The 17,057-nt window shown below is 47.8% G+C and overlaps 1 protein-coding gene across 1 annotated transcript in view; it reads left to right on the plus strand.

Annotated features, from left to right (window-relative positions):
* The window catches only part of LOC147679786 (myoferlin-like), a 3,853,508-nt gene that overhangs the window by 173,934 nt on the left and 3,662,517 nt on the right, over nt 1–17,057 (plus strand). The gene's annotated exons all lie outside the window — the stretch shown is intronic.

Genomic DNA, 17,057 nt, shown 5'->3' on the forward strand with positions numbered 1-17,057 from the left:
GTACACCAAGGAGTTTTGTCACTCCTGTGCTACTTGCCAAGCCAGTGATAAGTCAGGTAGCATCACAAACTCCCCCATAATTCCACTTCCAGTGGTTGGAGTCCCCTTTTAAAGGGTAGGGATTGACATTCTTTGTCCCTTGAACCCTCCAACTCCATCTGGGCACAGTTATATACTAGTGGTGGTGGACCATGCCACTAGGTACCCAGAAGCTGTCCCCCTTAGAACCACTATAGCTCCTGTAGTGACCAGGGCGCTTCTGGGAAGAATCTTTTCCAGAGTGGGCTTCTCTAAGGAGGTTTTAACAGACAGAAGTACAAACTTTGTGTCTAGTTATATCACTGCCCTGTGGAAAGAGTGTTGAGTAAACTACAAGTTTACCACCCCCTAAAATCCACAGTGCAATTGGGCTTGTTGAAAGGTTCAACAAGGCCCTAAAGGGTTTGATCATGAAACTCCCAGCAAAGCTTAGGCGAAAATGGGATGTCTTACTACCCTGCCTTCTCTCTGCCTACCGAGAGGTTCCTGCGAAGGGGTTGGCTACAGCCCACTTGAGCTTCTGTTTGGACATCCAGTTAGGGGCCCATTGTGTCTAGTGAAGGAAGGCTGGGAGCAACTTCTCAAACCTCCTAAACAGGAGATTGTGGTCTATGTCATTGGCCTGTGTTCTGGCATGGCTGAGTACATGAAGACGGCCAGCAAAAACCTGCAGGCCAGCCAAGAACTTCTGAAAACTTGGCATGACCAAAAGGCTGACTTGACTGTTTACCAGCCATTCCAGAAAGTGTGGGTGTTGGAGCCTGTGGCCCCAGCAGCTCTCCAAGACAAGTGTTACGGCCTCCGCGGGGCTCCTGGTTACTTACCATGGGTGGTTTCTTGGGTCCCCGGCACTTTTACGCCTTCTGCGTATAGTCTTGACTTGAGCCGTGGTATATGGTTTGGTCTTCCCCTGGCGACCACTGTGTATTGGGAGCTACTTACCTGTTTCTATTGAAAAGTATTATGTGCATTGTGTATATCTCCGGCTAGGAGATACCTGAATGTGTTAGTGAGTATATTATAATAAATACATATTTTTATAAATATTCTGTGTGGTTCTTTTCCACTTAATCTATACCAATAAGATCATACTCTGGTAAAACAAGCTGCTTTACACTCCTTCTGGATTAGGCCTGAAGGCTGCTGTCCACATCTACCACTTAGAGAGCTTTCTAAGGCTGTCTAAGACCACTAAAATCATAAGGGTCATCTGGATTGGTGCAAGGTCCCCACCTACATAAGTATACACCATATACAAACCAGCTACTCACAATGAGGCATCCCATTACTGTGACAATGACAATCTTAACATGGACCTACAAGAGACCAGTAGGCTGAGCACCTTCTCTGGCACTTGGTTGAGTTCCCCCCCTCCCACCCAGACCTTCCACAGACTAATCAGCCTCTTTGGCAGAAGTTATCTGTCATGCTGCGGAAGTGTTAAAGCTATATCTCACGTCCATTGAGGTTAAAATCATTGTCCTGATGTAATTCTGCAACCTCGTCAGTCCACAAAATTGCTTTTCTTTTTAATAAAGCCCTTACATACACACTAGCGGGTACTTGGGCCAAACCTTACTCTTGCCAGCTGGTAAATATGAAAATAGCTAGAAGACACAGACCTGCCACAAGGGACCTGACTTTACTCACTTAAGTCTGGTGGTCCAAGTGTCCACAAGTAGATTGAGCCCTAACACTTTCCTGACTACACCTCACAATAGGGAATCAAAACGTAGAATTCCTTCACCCCTCACTCCCTCAATAGTCTCACTCGTCTTGGTTATCAAGATCTTACCAACTGTCCCGGACAAGTAATGTGTCAATCTTGCACACATTATTCAGGATGCTCAGGGTGCAGGGAAGTATGTAATTCGCTCTGGGTTGGATGCTAATGGCTGCTTCGGTAGGGCAGTCGGTACCAGTGTGATGCTGTGGTGCCACATATGGATGAGATCCACTGTTTTTATGGGTGATGTTCATGCATTACTGATGGATATGCCATTTGATGGCACTTTTCTCTCCGGAGATAAAGCACACTCAGCACTTGAATGCTTCAATGAAAGTGGATTTACAAAAGGGGGTGGTGATGAACAGAGTGTCTGAATTGAGCAGACCACTCTTACCCAGTCCAAAGATCAGGGCTTGATCCATCACCGTTATTTATCTCACTGCCCCATCCCAGCTCAGAACCTGGCTATATGCAAATCAGTCTGTCCCTGGCCCAGTGCATCATGGGAACAGGGCAGACTAAACTACCAAGCCAATTCTTTACCAGAAAGGAGACAAGCTACCGGGGACCGGTTTCTGGCATTTCAGCCTCTTCGGCCCGGCTTGCTTGAATCCTGATGGAGCAGTGAGAAAGGGACTCATGTCTGAGTATACCCTGCCACACCTATAGTGGCCAAAATCGATTTACAAAAGGGGGTGGTGATGAACAGAGTGTCTGAATTGAGCAGACCACTCTTACCCAGTCCAAAGATCAGGGCTTGATCCATCACCGTTATTTATCTCACTGCCCCATCCCAGCTCAGAACCTGGCTATATGCAAATCAGTCTGTCCCTGGCCCAGTGCATCATGGGAACAGGGCAGACTAAACTACCAAGCCAATTCTTTACCAGAAAGGAGACAAGCTACCGGGGACCGGTTTCTGGCATTTCAGCCTCTTCGGCCCGGCTTGCTTGAATCCTGATGGAGCAGTGAGAAAGGGACTCATGTCTGAGTATACCCTGCCACACCTATAGTGGCCAAAATCGATTTACAAAAGGGGGTGGTGATGAACAGAGTGTCTGAATTGAGCAGACCACTCTTACCCAGTCCAAAGATCAGGGCTTGATCCATCACCGTTATTTATCTCACTGCCCCATCCCAGCTCAGAACCTGGCTATATGCAAATCAGTCTGTCCCTGGCCCAGTGCATCATGGGAACAGGGCAGACTAAACTACCAAGCCAATTCTTTACCAGAAAGGAGACAAGCTACCGGGGACCGGTTTCTGGCATTTCAGCCTCTTCGGCCCGGCTTGCTTGAATCCTGATGGAGCAGTGAGAAAGGGACTCATGTCTGAGTATACCCTGCCACACCTATAGTGGCCAAAATCGATTTACAAAAGGGGGTGGTGATGAACAGAGTGTCTGAATTGAGCAGACCACTCTTACCCAGTCCAAAGATCAGGGCTTGATCCATCACCGTTATTTATCTCACTGCCCCATCCCAGCTCAGAACCTGGCTATATGCAAATCAGTCTGTCCCTGGCCCAGTGCATCATGGGAACAGGGCAGACTAAACTACCAAGCCAATTCTTTACCAGAAAGGAGACAAGCTACCGGGGACCGGTTTCTGGCATTTCAGCCTCTTCGGCCCGGCTTGCTTGAATCCTGATGGAGCAGTGAGAAAGGGACTCATGTCTGAGTATACCCTGCCACACCTATAGTGGCCAAAATCGATTTACAAAAGGGGGTGGTGATGAACAGAGTGTCTGAATTGAGCAGACCACTCTTACCCAGTCCAAAGATCAGGGCTTGATCCATCACCGTTATTTATCTCACTGCCCCATCCCAGCTCAGAACCTGGCTATATGCAAATCAGTCTGTCCCTGGCCCAGTGCATCATGGGAACAGGGCAGACTAAACTACCAAGCCAATTCTTTACCAGAAAGGAGACAAGCTACCGGGGACCGGTTTCTGGCATTTCAGCCTCTTCGGCCCGGCTTGCTTGAATCCTGATGGAGCAGTGAGAAAGGGACTCATGTCTGAGTATACCCTGCCACACCTATAGTGGCCAAAATCGATTTACAAAAGGGGGTGGTGATGAACAGAGTGTCTGAATTGAGCAGACCACTCTTACCCAGTCCAAAGATCAGGGCTTGATCCATCACCGTTATTTATCTCACTGCCCCATCCCAGCTCAGAACCTGGCTATATGCAAATCAGTCTGTCCCTGGCCCAGTGCATCATGGGAACAGGGCAGACTAAACTACCAAGCCAATTCTTTACCAGAAAGGAGACAAGCTACCGGGGACCGGTTTCTGGCATTTCAGCCTCTTCGGCCCGGCTTGCTTGAATCCTGATGGAGCATGTTTCCTTCCCAGTGTAAGAATTGGCTTTTGTAGTTTGGTTTGCCCTGTTCCCATCATGCACTGGGACAGGAACAGACTAATTTGCATACAGCCAGGTTCTGAAACTGGGATGGTGCAGTGAGCTAAAAAACGGTGTTGGATCTAGCCCTGATCTCTTGACTGGGTGAGAGCTTTCTGCTTAATTCAGAGACTCTGTCCCTCACCACCCCTTGTTGTAAATATTTTTGTCCACCCTAAGCGTGGAAGGGTATTCTCAGATGTGAGACCCTTGCTCATTGCACCATCAGGATTCAAGCAAACCGGGCCGAAGACGGCTGTAATGCCAGAAACCGGTCCCCGGGAGCTTGTTTCCTTCCCAGTGTAAGAATTGGCTTTTGTAGTTTGGTTTGCCCTGTTCCCATCATGCACTGGGACAGGAACAGACTAATTTGCATACAGCCAGGTTCTGAAACTGGGATGGTGCAGTGAGCTAAAAAACGGTGTTGGATCTAGCCCTGATCTCTTGACTGGGTGAGAGCTTTCTGCTTAATTCAGAGACTCTGTCCCTCACCACCCCTTGTTGTAAATATTTTTGTCCACCCTAAGCGTGGAAGGGTATTCTCAGATGTGAGACCCTTGCTCATTGCACCATCAGGATTCAAGCAAACCGGGCCGAAGACGGCTGTAATGCCAGAAACCGGTCCCCGGGAGCTTGTTTCCTTCCCAGTGTAAGAATTGGCTTTTGTAGTTTGGTTTGCCCTGTTCCCATCATGCACTGGGACAGGAACAGACTAATTTGCATACAGCCAGGTTCTGAAACTGGGATGGTGCAGTGAGCTAAAAAACGGTGTTGGATCTAGCCCTGATCTCTTGACTGGGTGAGAGCTTTCTGCTTAATTCAGAGACTCTGTCCCTCTCCACCCCTTGTTGTAAATATCAATGAAAGTGGGGCCACAGCTCACTCCCTCAGCCTGTCTTCGACCATGAGGCAGTATCCCTACCAATGTCACCCTTTTTGAGGTTTTGGAAGGGGCCTCACTCACAGACAATACCAAGACCCACCTCCACAGCAACAGACCCCTTAGTTGTTTCGGGGCTGGGGTCGGGGATCCAGCCAACAATGTCCAAGCTCTCACGGGCAGCAATATTCCCCAATATTCCTATCCAAACCACCACATACTCCACCTACATCAGAGCGACTGTTGAAGGACCATTTGTCCATTTTACGACAGGAAGTCAAGGCTCTCTTGGACAGTGGAGCCATAGAGAGACTTCTAGCATTGGAAATTGGGGCTAGATGTAACTACCTTTATTTCTTGATGCCCGAAGACGGATAGCGGCCTTCGCCCTATGTTAAATCTTTGCTCTCTCATTTTCTTCTTGAAAAGAATACATTTAAGATGTTCATATTGGCATAAGGACTAGCTATCTTGCTGGACCTGCAGGACACATATTTTCCCATTCCCATCAAGCAGTGCATTAGCATTTTCACTTTTCTGTGCTTCCCTTCTGCCTCACTAGTTCCACTTGGGTGTTCACCTAAGTGATGGAGGTTGTCATAGCACACCTTTGGAGGTTGAGTATACAAGACTTTGTTTACCTCTCTGACTGCCTGCCTAAGGCAGACCCACCGCAGTTCGTCACGGATCACCTCCAGACGATGACAGAACTCTTAGCATCATTGGGGTTCTCAATAAACTTGCTGAAGTCACACCTGGCTCCTTCAGTTTCTCCCGTTCATCAGAATCATTGTAGAGACAGTGTTGTTTGAGCCTTCCCTCCGGTTCATCAAATCCAGGGCATTCGGGCTGTGAAGGTGGTGCATGGCATCTTGTGTCAATGGGAAAAGCCCTGGCAATATTTTTGCCTCTGCTGAGAAAGCGCAATGTCATCACATTTGCTTATTGAAGTTCCCAAGAACCCTATCACATGGAGGTACATTCTGTCTAGAGTGGGGTATGCTTTCCCATCGCTGCCTCTTCTGATCTTCCAATCAGAAGGACGGTTCTGGAGGTTCTTTTGTCACAATAGCAGGGCAGAGTCCTACACCAGGATCTGTGCAATCTACACCTTCATGTTTGGAGATTGAGTGCCTACATTTGACTCCTTTTGACGCCCTTCATGAAGTTGTGGATATCATCCTAGTATCCAGGAGCATATCCACAAGTGCAGACTATGCCAGAATCTGGGATACGCTTGTAAACTGGTGTGGTTCCCACCATGCAGGCCAATTACAGGTAAAGTTGCAGGATGATTGCATTTCTTTTGTCCTTAGTTCTGCCGCTAGTTGACATGGGCACTATTGAAGGTTATTTGGCGGCCCTATTGGTCTTTTTGCTTTTACCTGACCAGCTGCCCTTGCTTAAATCACCAGTTAAGATGCATTTTCTTGAAGGCTTACTTCATTTGTTCTAATGTAGACCTTTTGTGAGGCTGCAGATGGGACCTTAATTTAGTTCTCAAATTTCTTATGCATCCCCATTTGAACCAATGCACTACTCTCCTTTGTGTCTCTTGCCTCTTCCTTATTGTGATAACTTCAGCTCATTGCTTCAGTGACCTAATAGCTCTATCTGTTCATTCTCCATACACCATTTTTCTCCGAACAAACTGGTGTTGCGGACCAGGACAGCATTTTGCGGAAGGATGTGCCTCCCTTTCATGTTGGCCAGTCCATCAGTCTTCTAGCATTCTTTGCACCGCCTCACCCCTATAGATTCTGAAAGATTCCATCACTGAACACCTTAAACTTTCACATTGATCGTACCAAGAACCATTGGGTGAACAATCAGCTTTTTGTGGGGTTTTCTGGAGCAAAGAAGGGTAACTGTAGGGAAGTAGGATCTGCTTTCATGGTTACTGACACTTTTCACTTGGTGTCAGTATGTTTTTGACCTAGTCTGACAGGGATCCTACTAATCATGAGAACAAAGATGGGCGCGACACTGCTGGCCTCTCCACTGGATCGCCCCTCACCATTCTGGTATTAGTAGTGCGAGTAGCACAAGGAACCGGAAAGTTCAAAGTGTATCACCTTAGTTGGTGCAAATCAGTTCTAGAAAGTTCGATAATCTCTAGACCGAGACATGGCCCGGGTTTCGGGATTTATATCCCTCATCAGTAGAGATTAAGTTCAGGGGTGGTGTCAAAGCCGCTGTAGATCCGTCAAGGGCTTCGATGCCTGCTCGGCACGCAGGTGCGTTTCCCAAAAAGCCGTCTGCTTTGGAGGCTCGCAAAAGCCCTTAAGTAGAGAACAAAGATGGGCGCGACACTGCTGGGCTCTCCACCGGATCACCCCTCGGCATTCTGGTATTAGTAGTGCGAGTAGCACAAGGAACCGGAAAGTTCAAAGTGTATCATCTTGGTTGGTGCAAATCAGTTCTAGAAATTTTGATAATCTCCAGACCTGAGACATGGCCCGGGTTTTGGGATTTATATCCCTCATCAGCAGAGATAAAGTTCAGAGGTGGTGAAGAAAGCCTCCGTAGATCCGTCAAGGGCTTCGTTGCCTGCTCGGCACGCAGGTGCGTATCCTACTAATCATGACCCCAGTCACTGTGCCTTCTCTCTAAATTGACTATGGTAAGTACTTTTGTACATCCAAAAATGGCTGCAAGTGTACCCATGTAAGTCCCTAGTATATGGTACTAAGGTACCAGGGCATAGGTACACCAGGCTTATCCCGTGGGCTGCAGTATGCATTGTGCCACCTATGGGAGTTCACTTAAACTGTGACTACAGGCCTGCCATTGCAGCATGTGAGAGTTGGTGCTTGCACCTCTCACAACAGATATAAGTTTCCTTATATCTGCAGACACTGTACTTAAGACGTATGCGCCAACTCTATGGCAGGCTCTTCAGTCCTTAGGGCAGGGTGCTTGGTTACAAATGTGAGCGTGCCCCTGCATGAACAGGACACCATTACAAACCCCAGTATGGAGTCTTCAGGTTTTGAAAGTGTGGTTAGCCATTTTAATACATATAGTGGACAACAGTCATTACGAGATGTCTAACTATATAGTGGCTGTACCGAACCTGGTCATGTTTGGTATCAAAACAAGGATAGAGGGAATGGGGCTTTCTGGGGTCCAGCACACCAGCACCTGCAGTTATGAGAACACAGAGTGTACTGTTCCTATGTGGGTATCTAGTGCTCCTTTTAAGAGTAAGGGCCCTCAATCCCTCCAAGGAGTGTCAAGCTTCATCATAGGGCAGTTCCTTGTTGGGCCGGCGCTGCAATGCCAACGGGACGCCTGAGGGGGTTCTTTACTGTAGTTTTTCTCTTTTTTGCCAATGTGTGTTGTACGACAGACTTGCTTGGCAGAGCGATTTCCACAACGCAGGCCGTATGTCTCCACACCTGGCTGAGGACGTCTGTTTTTTCTTGGGATGTCCAGGCTAATCTTCTGGACATGCCCTTTGATGGCTCCCTTCTCTTTGGAGATACAGCAGATGCCGCTCAAGAGCTTTGCAATGACTCGCTGGCTATGGCCAAGTCCTTAGGCCTCACCACAACATCCTGACCTGTGCCTGCTTTTTGCTCCTTTCGTGGCTACAGAAGGGGCTACTAACCATGCCACCCTATTCCGTCGAGAGGGCCCTGCAAGCAACCTTTGTGGGGCCCCGGACACGGTTTACCCCGACTCCAAGGATCAGGTGGCCAGGAGTCGAGCCAAGCCACGATCCCCTCCTCCACAGCAAAATCCTCCTAATCCGATCTCTCAGGATAATTCACGGCCAGTTGGTGGCAGAATGGCGCCATCATCTCCACCACTGACGAGGCATCACCGTGGACATGTGGGTGTTGCAAATAGTCCGAACAGGCTACTCAATCCCCTTCGAGACTACCCCTTCATCCATGCCTCCAGTATACGCTCGACTGATGGAGGATCACCTTGCCTTACTCCGTGAGGAAGTCAAAACACTCTTGATCAAGGGAGCTATAGAGAGGGTTCCTGGGCCAGAAATAGACTGTGGTTGTTACTCCTACAATTTTCTGGTTCCAAAGAGGACTGAGCTCTTTTTCCTATCCTCGACCTCAGAGCCCTCAACTACTTCTTTAAAAAGGATACGTTCAAACTGCTCACCCTAGCGCAGGTCCTGTCTGCCCTGTAACAGGTAGTCTGGAATGGTAGCACTGGACTTGCACAAAACCTATTTTCATATCCTCGTACTGTCTGCCCATCGTCACTACCTGCAGTTTACTGTGGGCCACAAGCATTTTCAGTTTGGTGTGCTCCCTTTTGGCCTCACCGGTACCCCTCGCGTGTTCACAAAGATAATGGCGGTGGTCATAGCCCATCTATGGAGATCAAGGGTTCCAGTCTTTCCCTTTTTTGACGACTGGTTGTTAAAGGTGAGCTCCTCCCAAGCAGTCATCTCCCACCTTCAGACTACGCCGAACCTCCTGCATTTGCTAGGGTTCACTATCAACGTGCCAAAGTTGCGCCTGATTCCTTCTCAGACGCTCCCTTTCATTGGAGTGGTACTGGACACAGCGCAGTTTTGGGCCTATCCTCCCAAACGGCGAGCCCAGGATATTCATGCTATGATACCGATGCTTCAGCCTCTATCCTGGATCTCTGTGAGAATGCCTCTGAGGCTGTTTGGCCTCATGGCCTCCTGCATCCTGCTGGTGATCAATGTAAGATGGTGCATGCAGGCTCTGCAGTGGGAACTGAAGTTCCAATGAGCACAGCATCGAGGAAATCTCACTGACCTGGTTCAGATATCGGAGGGCACTTCGAAAAATGTGCAGTGGTGGCTGGCAAACCACAATTGGGTCAGAGGCAGAACCCTCTCTCTTCCCCACTCAAATATCACAGTAGTGACTGATGCATCTCTTCTGGGAAGGGGCGGCCTTCTGGGGGCGGTGGAGATCAGAGGACTCTGGTCTCCAGCTGAAGCCAAGCTCTGAAACTTATTGGAGCTTCGGGCGATCCGATTGGCACTGCAAGCCTTTTTACCGTCTATAAAAGGAAGGCTGGTACAGGTGCTCACGGACAACACAATCGCTATGTGGTATTGCAACAAACAGGGCGGTGTGGGGTCGTGAACTCTCTTTCAAATGGCCCTGTGTCTCTGGACTTGGCTGGAACATGTCCCTGGTGGTTCAACATCTGGTCAGTTCTCTGAACGCCAGAGCAGATAAACCCAGCCAAAAGTGCCTTGCAGATCATGAGTAGCATCACCATCCGGAGGTGGTAAAAGGTCTCTTCCAGAGGTGGGGAGAGCCTTGGTTAGATCTTTTTGCCTCCGGAGAGAACGCGCAATGTCAGCAGTTTTGCGGATTGGGGTTTCCAATGTGGCTTCTCTCTGCAACACTTTTCAACGCAAGTTTAGCTCAGGACTCCTGTATGTCTTTCTGTCCATACCACTCCAGCCCAGAGTGCTCAACAAGATCAGGAGCGATCAGGCACAAGTCGTTTTTATGGCTCCAGATTGGGCACAGTGAGTTTCTTATACTGAGGTTGTGGCTATGAGCATCAATGCTCCGATCAGGCTGCCTATTCAGGAGAATCTTCTGATGCCGCTGAATCTCCATGCAAGAAGGCGGAGAGTGGACAGGTTTGGGTGGAGGACCATCCCCTGCTGTTGCGACAGAAGATCACCTCGAAGTGGCAGCCTGATCAGACCATCGATTCTCATAGCCATTTAGGATCTAGCATCCGGTGAGGATCCTCTGCCCACATAAACGGTGTGGGAGGTATGATTCATGCACTGTATAGCTCCTCAGGGAGGGCCTCAGTTTCTCCCGGTACCAGTCTTCCAAAACCGGACAGCAAGCTAGGGCTGCTGCCAACCAGAGACATGTTTCTGCCCTCCGGCTGCTGAGCCAAGCGTGAGCAGGGGAAGGCGGAAAAATAGATATCCTGTCACAGGGAGGTGTGACCACCTCCCAGATAGAGTTTAGTATATTGGGGCTGGGTGGGGACTCTTGCCAACGACATTGAGACTGCTTACAGTGCACAATTGTTGCCCTCCTTGCATAGTCCTGTTCAAACGAGTCCAGGGAGCCGTTGGCTCCAGCTCTGGTGCGAAACTGGAAAAAGGACTTGGGAGTATCCTCCTCACTGTCCGACCCCTCCCATGCGAGGGAACCTTGAATCATCCCAACCCTTTTCTTAGGGTACTTAAAGGCTTAGCTGCGGGTGGGTCTCTAGATATGATGTGGGATAAGATTCATATCAAGACACCACTTCATCTTTGGCTGTCTGGGCACACTGGACTATGCCGGACCTTGCTGTGGGCTCCAAGACTGCAACTGGGAAGACTCCTGCTGTTCCTGGTCTCGTCGTCCTGCTAGTCTGCTGCAACGTCTGTGCCTGTGCTTCATACAGGAACCTTCCAAGGCTTGTGGACATCCAAGACACCTGAAGGAATCTGCCCTGAAGTGAAAGTGTCACTTCCCTGTATCTGTAGGCACCGCAACGAAGCTGATCGGTCTGCTGATCCTGGCCTCCCACAGACTCCGTAGGATTGAGCAACGCAGGTTGTGGTTCTTCACATCCCTCGAGGCCTGCCCTGTCTTCTCGCCAAGTTTGAGGCCAGTATCCCTCGTTGGAGCAGCAGGAATCGAACCCCTGTGCGTCACGTCAACTTGCCTTTGCAGAGGCTTGTTGGCTTCCTTCCTCCAAGTTCTTCGGACTCCAAGTAGCCCCAACCTCAAGCACCTCCTGTGACCAAGACCTTCATCCTCACCGCATCACTTGCACCGTGAGCCTGCTTCTTTGGTGAGCTGCTCATGGTCCTCTTGCGACTTCAGTGCCTCCGCCCTGTGGGTCTTCTTGAGGGTCATCTTTGATTTTAGCGGACTCCCCTGATTGCTTGGGACCTGCGCTGATTCCCCTACTTGTGGCGAGTCTTCTGGACATGTTGGTCCCGACACTGCACCTTATTCACTTTCCACGTTGTTTGCAGGTGCCAAGGCTTGTTGGTGCTACCGACGGACTCCTCAGCTCTCAACATCTGACGTGGGACAGCTCGCGAAGGGCTCCTGGTCTTCCACAGCATTGCCTGGTATGCACAGCTGCAGCTCCAAGTTCACTGTCAGCTCTCCTGCAACTCCTGACATTGGTTGACATTCATCTTCTGTGCTTCTGGGTCACTCTTGAGTGACATAGATTCTGTCCCCTTTCCTTGGAGGTATTTCTCATCCTGAATCCACCTTTGGGTCCCACCGGACCTTTCACCTTCTCCAGCAGCAGTATCTTCCTGAAGTCCTCCATTGAGTTTGATGGCGATTTCCAATGCCACTTCACACGTATGCACCCAGCTTCCCTGGTGTAGGTATCCTGGTTCCTAGAGTATCCACAGGTGGGGTGGTTCTCCAACCTTCTGTCGTCCACTGGGTTTTTTCAGGGTCCACTGGGAAGGGTCCTTCTTCTTTAAAATTGCAACCTCAACTTACCCTTTGACTTCAATTGAGCATGTGGTGTTGTGTAGTTCCTAGGAGTCCCCCAGGACCTGTGCTTTTTACATGACGTAAACTGAGGGCTTGGTGTCCAAACCTCTTCCGGACACCCCCACAGGATATGTCAGCCCTTAGACCAGCTAGCTCTACAGTGCCACTACCACCCCCTATATCTTACAGTGTGTAGGTCGTTTCTGGCAACCACTGAACATGACAACCCTGATTCCTCAGGGATGGTGGAAAACAGTACAGTACTTTTTGCTCAGTAACCCGTGCTTACTTATTCTCAGAAAATATACAGGATGACAATTAGGTCATTTCAAGAAGTTATTGGCCCAGTGTCAATCTTGTGTAAAACATATTTGCTGCGACAATCAGGAGGCATAAGCATACGAAAGAGATTGCTAATACCCATATAGTAAATAGTAGATACATTTCGAGCATAGTGCTAATAAGATGAACATAAGCAGTTTAGATAAAAACAGTAGCACTTGATAATATTCCTAAAATGCTCACCCTAAGTAATTTGCCAAGTGTACATAACCTAGATCTGTATCTATAGCATGTATATGTGTATATATGTGTGTAGCCAAGAAACTCCTAGGGAAGAACCAGCCCCCTCACCTGATGGTTGAGAATGAAGAACCTCGCCTCTACTTCGAGGATGACACCCTGCAAGGGATGTCAGACCGCTGCGTGTCGAAGATTCAACATGCAGGACCCTGTGCCAGCCTGGAAGGAATTCTCCTGTGATTTGCAGGGGGGACTAAGGGTCTTATATACTAGAGTGGTCACTCCAGGGTTTCTTATAGAATCAATGTGTTTTGAAAACAATCATAAATGTTTTAAAAACAATCAGAAGTGTTTTTCCAAACAAATGGGATCATGCCCAGCGGGCTGTTGGCCATGGATATAAAAAAGCAGTGACCCTTATACAGAGTAATTATGCCGTGCCTAAGGACCTGTTTATGTACGTCAGGTGCAGGGGTTATGATAGAATACTAAGAGCCTGGTGTTGAAGAGTCAGGAGCAAGCCACTAGGTAAAATGTCACATGTTCAGAACTATTATTGTCGTGTGAAAGGGGCAATGTATGTAAAAAGGGGTATACATGACAGGACTATCCTAAAGGACATGATGGCGGTCATGTTCCCCCTCTGCCCACGGCCTCCGTGGGGTTCCTGGGTACTTACCTAGGGTGGGTCCTTGGGTCCACAGCCCTTATACGTCTTCTGGGTACAGTTTTCACTTGCGTTGTTGTTCACATACCGCTATTTTAGTATATGGGTTGGTCTCCCCCTGGCAACCACTGTGTATATGTGCTACTTACCTGTTTTCTTTGCAAAGTATTATGTGCATTGTGTGTATCTCTGGGTAAGAGATATTTGTATGTGTTAGTGAGTGTCTTATAAAAAAAATACATATTTTTATAAATACACTGTGTGGTTGGTTTTCATTTAAACTATACCAATAAGATTACGCACTGGTAAAAAAAGCTGTTTTACACTCCTTCTGGACTAAGCCTAAAGGCTGCTCCCCACAGCTACCACTTACAGAGCTTTCTAAGGTTGTCTAAGACCACTAAAATCACAACAAGGGTTGTCTGGATTAGTGCAGGGTGCCCACTTACCTAAGTGTGCACCGTTGTAGAAATATAGGATCCTTCTGCATGGTTACCCCCATGTTTTGCCTGGTGCTATCCTGTTTCTCACTAGTCTGACTGGGATCTTGCTAACCAGGACTCCAGTCTCTGTGCTTTCTACCCTAATTTGGTTATATTAAATCATCATCATCATAAAATCTTTATTTCGGTAAAATACCATAAAAGCACAATAAAACCATATGACTGTGATAGGTGACATCTCAATTTATCAGAGCAAGTAAGTTTCAAATCTCATAAAAGTTAGGTCAATAAATACGTTTCTAGTAAAAACACTAAAGAAAACAGACTAAGGGCCAGATGTAGCAAAATCAGAAATACTGACTCTTAATTACCGAATTTTACCGATTCGGTAATTAAGAGTAGGTATTTCTGATGTAGGTACCAATTCGGATTGGCATTTGCTATTGAATCCTATGGGCCTTGAAGCCCATAGGATTCAATATCAAATACCGATTCGGTATTTACCGAATCGGTAAATACCGAATTTTGCAAGGGTGCAGGGGGTGTCACTTTGACACCCTCTGGCACCCCTGTTTTAGGCTTGTGTGCCACATGGCACAGGTGTACATGCACAGATGTGCATGTACACCTGAATCAGTATTTTACCATGCATTGTAATGCATGGTAAAATACCGATTTTCAAAGCCCTGTGTCAATGTTAAAATTGGCATCTACATACCAAACATGCATTTTCGGTAATTTTACCGACCCGTATATTTACCGATTCGGTAAAATATACAGAATCGGTAATTTTACAGATTCTGTAATTTTACCGAATCGGTAAAATTACCGAATCGGTAAAATTACCGAAAATGCATGTTTTTTATCCCCCTACATCTCCATGGCCATTTACCGGTCGGTAACGGCCGAATTCGGCCGTTACCGGCCGGTAAATGGCCAAAATCTCCCACCTACATCTGGCCCTATGTCACTAAACTTACGTGCTAGATATAAACCTAAGTAATTAAAATTGTGCGCGTGTGCCACATGGCTGCCAGGAATTGTGAAACGGCGAATACAATGGGATCAGTTGTGTCAGTTGTTAGTACTCTGAGTGCCTGTGCACATTGCCGGAACCAAGATTTTTACACAGAGGAATGAGCCAATACTTCCTGGGTTTGAAATATGCAGGACAAAAAAAAAATATGTAACTCAGACTCAATATCACATTCACAAATAGGACAATTTTTCAGCCCAGGAGTTGACCAATTACTAGTAAAGGCTTGTAAAGGTAATACTCCGTGCCTCCATTGTACATACAGTTTTCTGGCTGATACTATGTTATCTAAAAGTCGTTCAAAATGGTATGAGTCTTTAACCATGATAAAAGAAGCAGTTATAGAGCCAATTTTGGGATTGCACAATGCCACATTAAGGTTCTCCGCACGAAATGCCTTCGTAAGCATGGTGCGCGAAATCTCTTTACAGCCCCTTTCAGGGTCAGCCCATAGGACAGGGACTCCCAACCTTGAGAATTCCTTCTTAGTGAAAGTGAGCCAAGGGATTTTCCATGCGCTCATGCAAGTAAGTATTTCTTTAAGCTCCAGTCTATAGTTAATCTGCTCCTGTGTTACCCATAGCCGGCACAAGTACCTAAGTGGTTTTAAGGCTAGCTCCTCGTCAATTGGCCTGATCCCCATATCAAGCCTTAGCGGGAGAAGTGGGGTACTGGCAGGAGGGGCTAACAGATGTCTTAAGAAATTATTCTCGACCATGGTGATTTTGGTTCTATTGTAATGTCCCCATAGTTCGCCCCCATACATGATGGCACCCCTAGCTTGCGATTTGTAAACCTCCAACGGGGGTCCGACTGGTTTAATCGTGGACATATTGGATAGTTTAAGAATTCCACCCGAGAGTTGGGCAAGTTTTAGTTGTGATTTGTTTTGCTGGGGGCCCCACGACAAGCTCTCATTAATGGTGACCCCCAGATAGCCAAAAGTGCTTACCCTTTCATGTCTCGTGGTGCCTAGAGTTGGGTTAGGTCTTGTAGTTCTAGGCAGATTGAAGATCATGAATTTTGTTTTGAGCGAGTTGCTCTCCAGTCCCCGCAGTACAGAATTCTACAAAGCCATCCAATGTTCGCTGGATGTCCATTGGGGATCTAGAAAGCAAGAGGGTATCGTCGGTGAACATTATCGCCGGTACCCTGTTGCCAGCTAGCTTAGGCGCATCATTGTTATGGACTCCATTTAGATGCGCGATTACCCTGTTGACATAGAGGCAAAACAGGGTCGGTGCAAGCACTCAGCCCTGCCTTACCCCCCCGGTCAACGGGGAATCTAGAGGACAAAACACAGCTCTTCCTGCATCTAACTTGGGCAAAGTTAGCCTCATGTAGCCACATCAGGACAGAAAGAAGGTGAATGGGGATGCCCAGCTCAAGAAGGACACTCCAAAGTTTCCCCCTAGGTACAAGGTCAAAGGCAGAGCGAAGGTCAACAAATACAATATAGAGGCTGACACCCTCTACACGCACCGTTTTCCAATGCAATAGCACTAGTCTGAAAATTTGGTCCATGGTGGAGGTATTCTTTCTAAACCCTGCCTGATAGGGCCTAAGTATTGCAAACTCCTCCATCCAGTCCTGTATCCGGTCAAAGATGAGTCTCGCGAAGATCTTCTGAGGGACATCAATAAGGCTGATGGGTCTGTAATTGGATGGGAGCAGAGGTGAGCCCTTCTTGAAGATAGGGACTATCTCTGCTCCCAGCCAAGTACTGGGAATAGCTATACCACTCAGGATTGCGTTGAAAAGAATCTGGAGATATTGACCCCAAATTTTGGGCTCGTGCTTAAAGAGGTCGCCCGGAAGTTTGTCCAGGCCTGGTGCTTTACATGTGGCGAGTTTGTTAATAGCGGTACACACTTCCGCCACCGTAACCTCAG

The sequence above is a fragment of the Lissotriton vulgaris genome, chromosome 11 (assembly GCF_964263255.1).
Source record: "Lissotriton vulgaris chromosome 11, aLisVul1.2, whole genome shotgun sequence".
Classification (NCBI taxonomy): Eukaryota; Metazoa; Chordata; class Amphibia; order Caudata; family Salamandridae; genus Lissotriton; species Lissotriton vulgaris.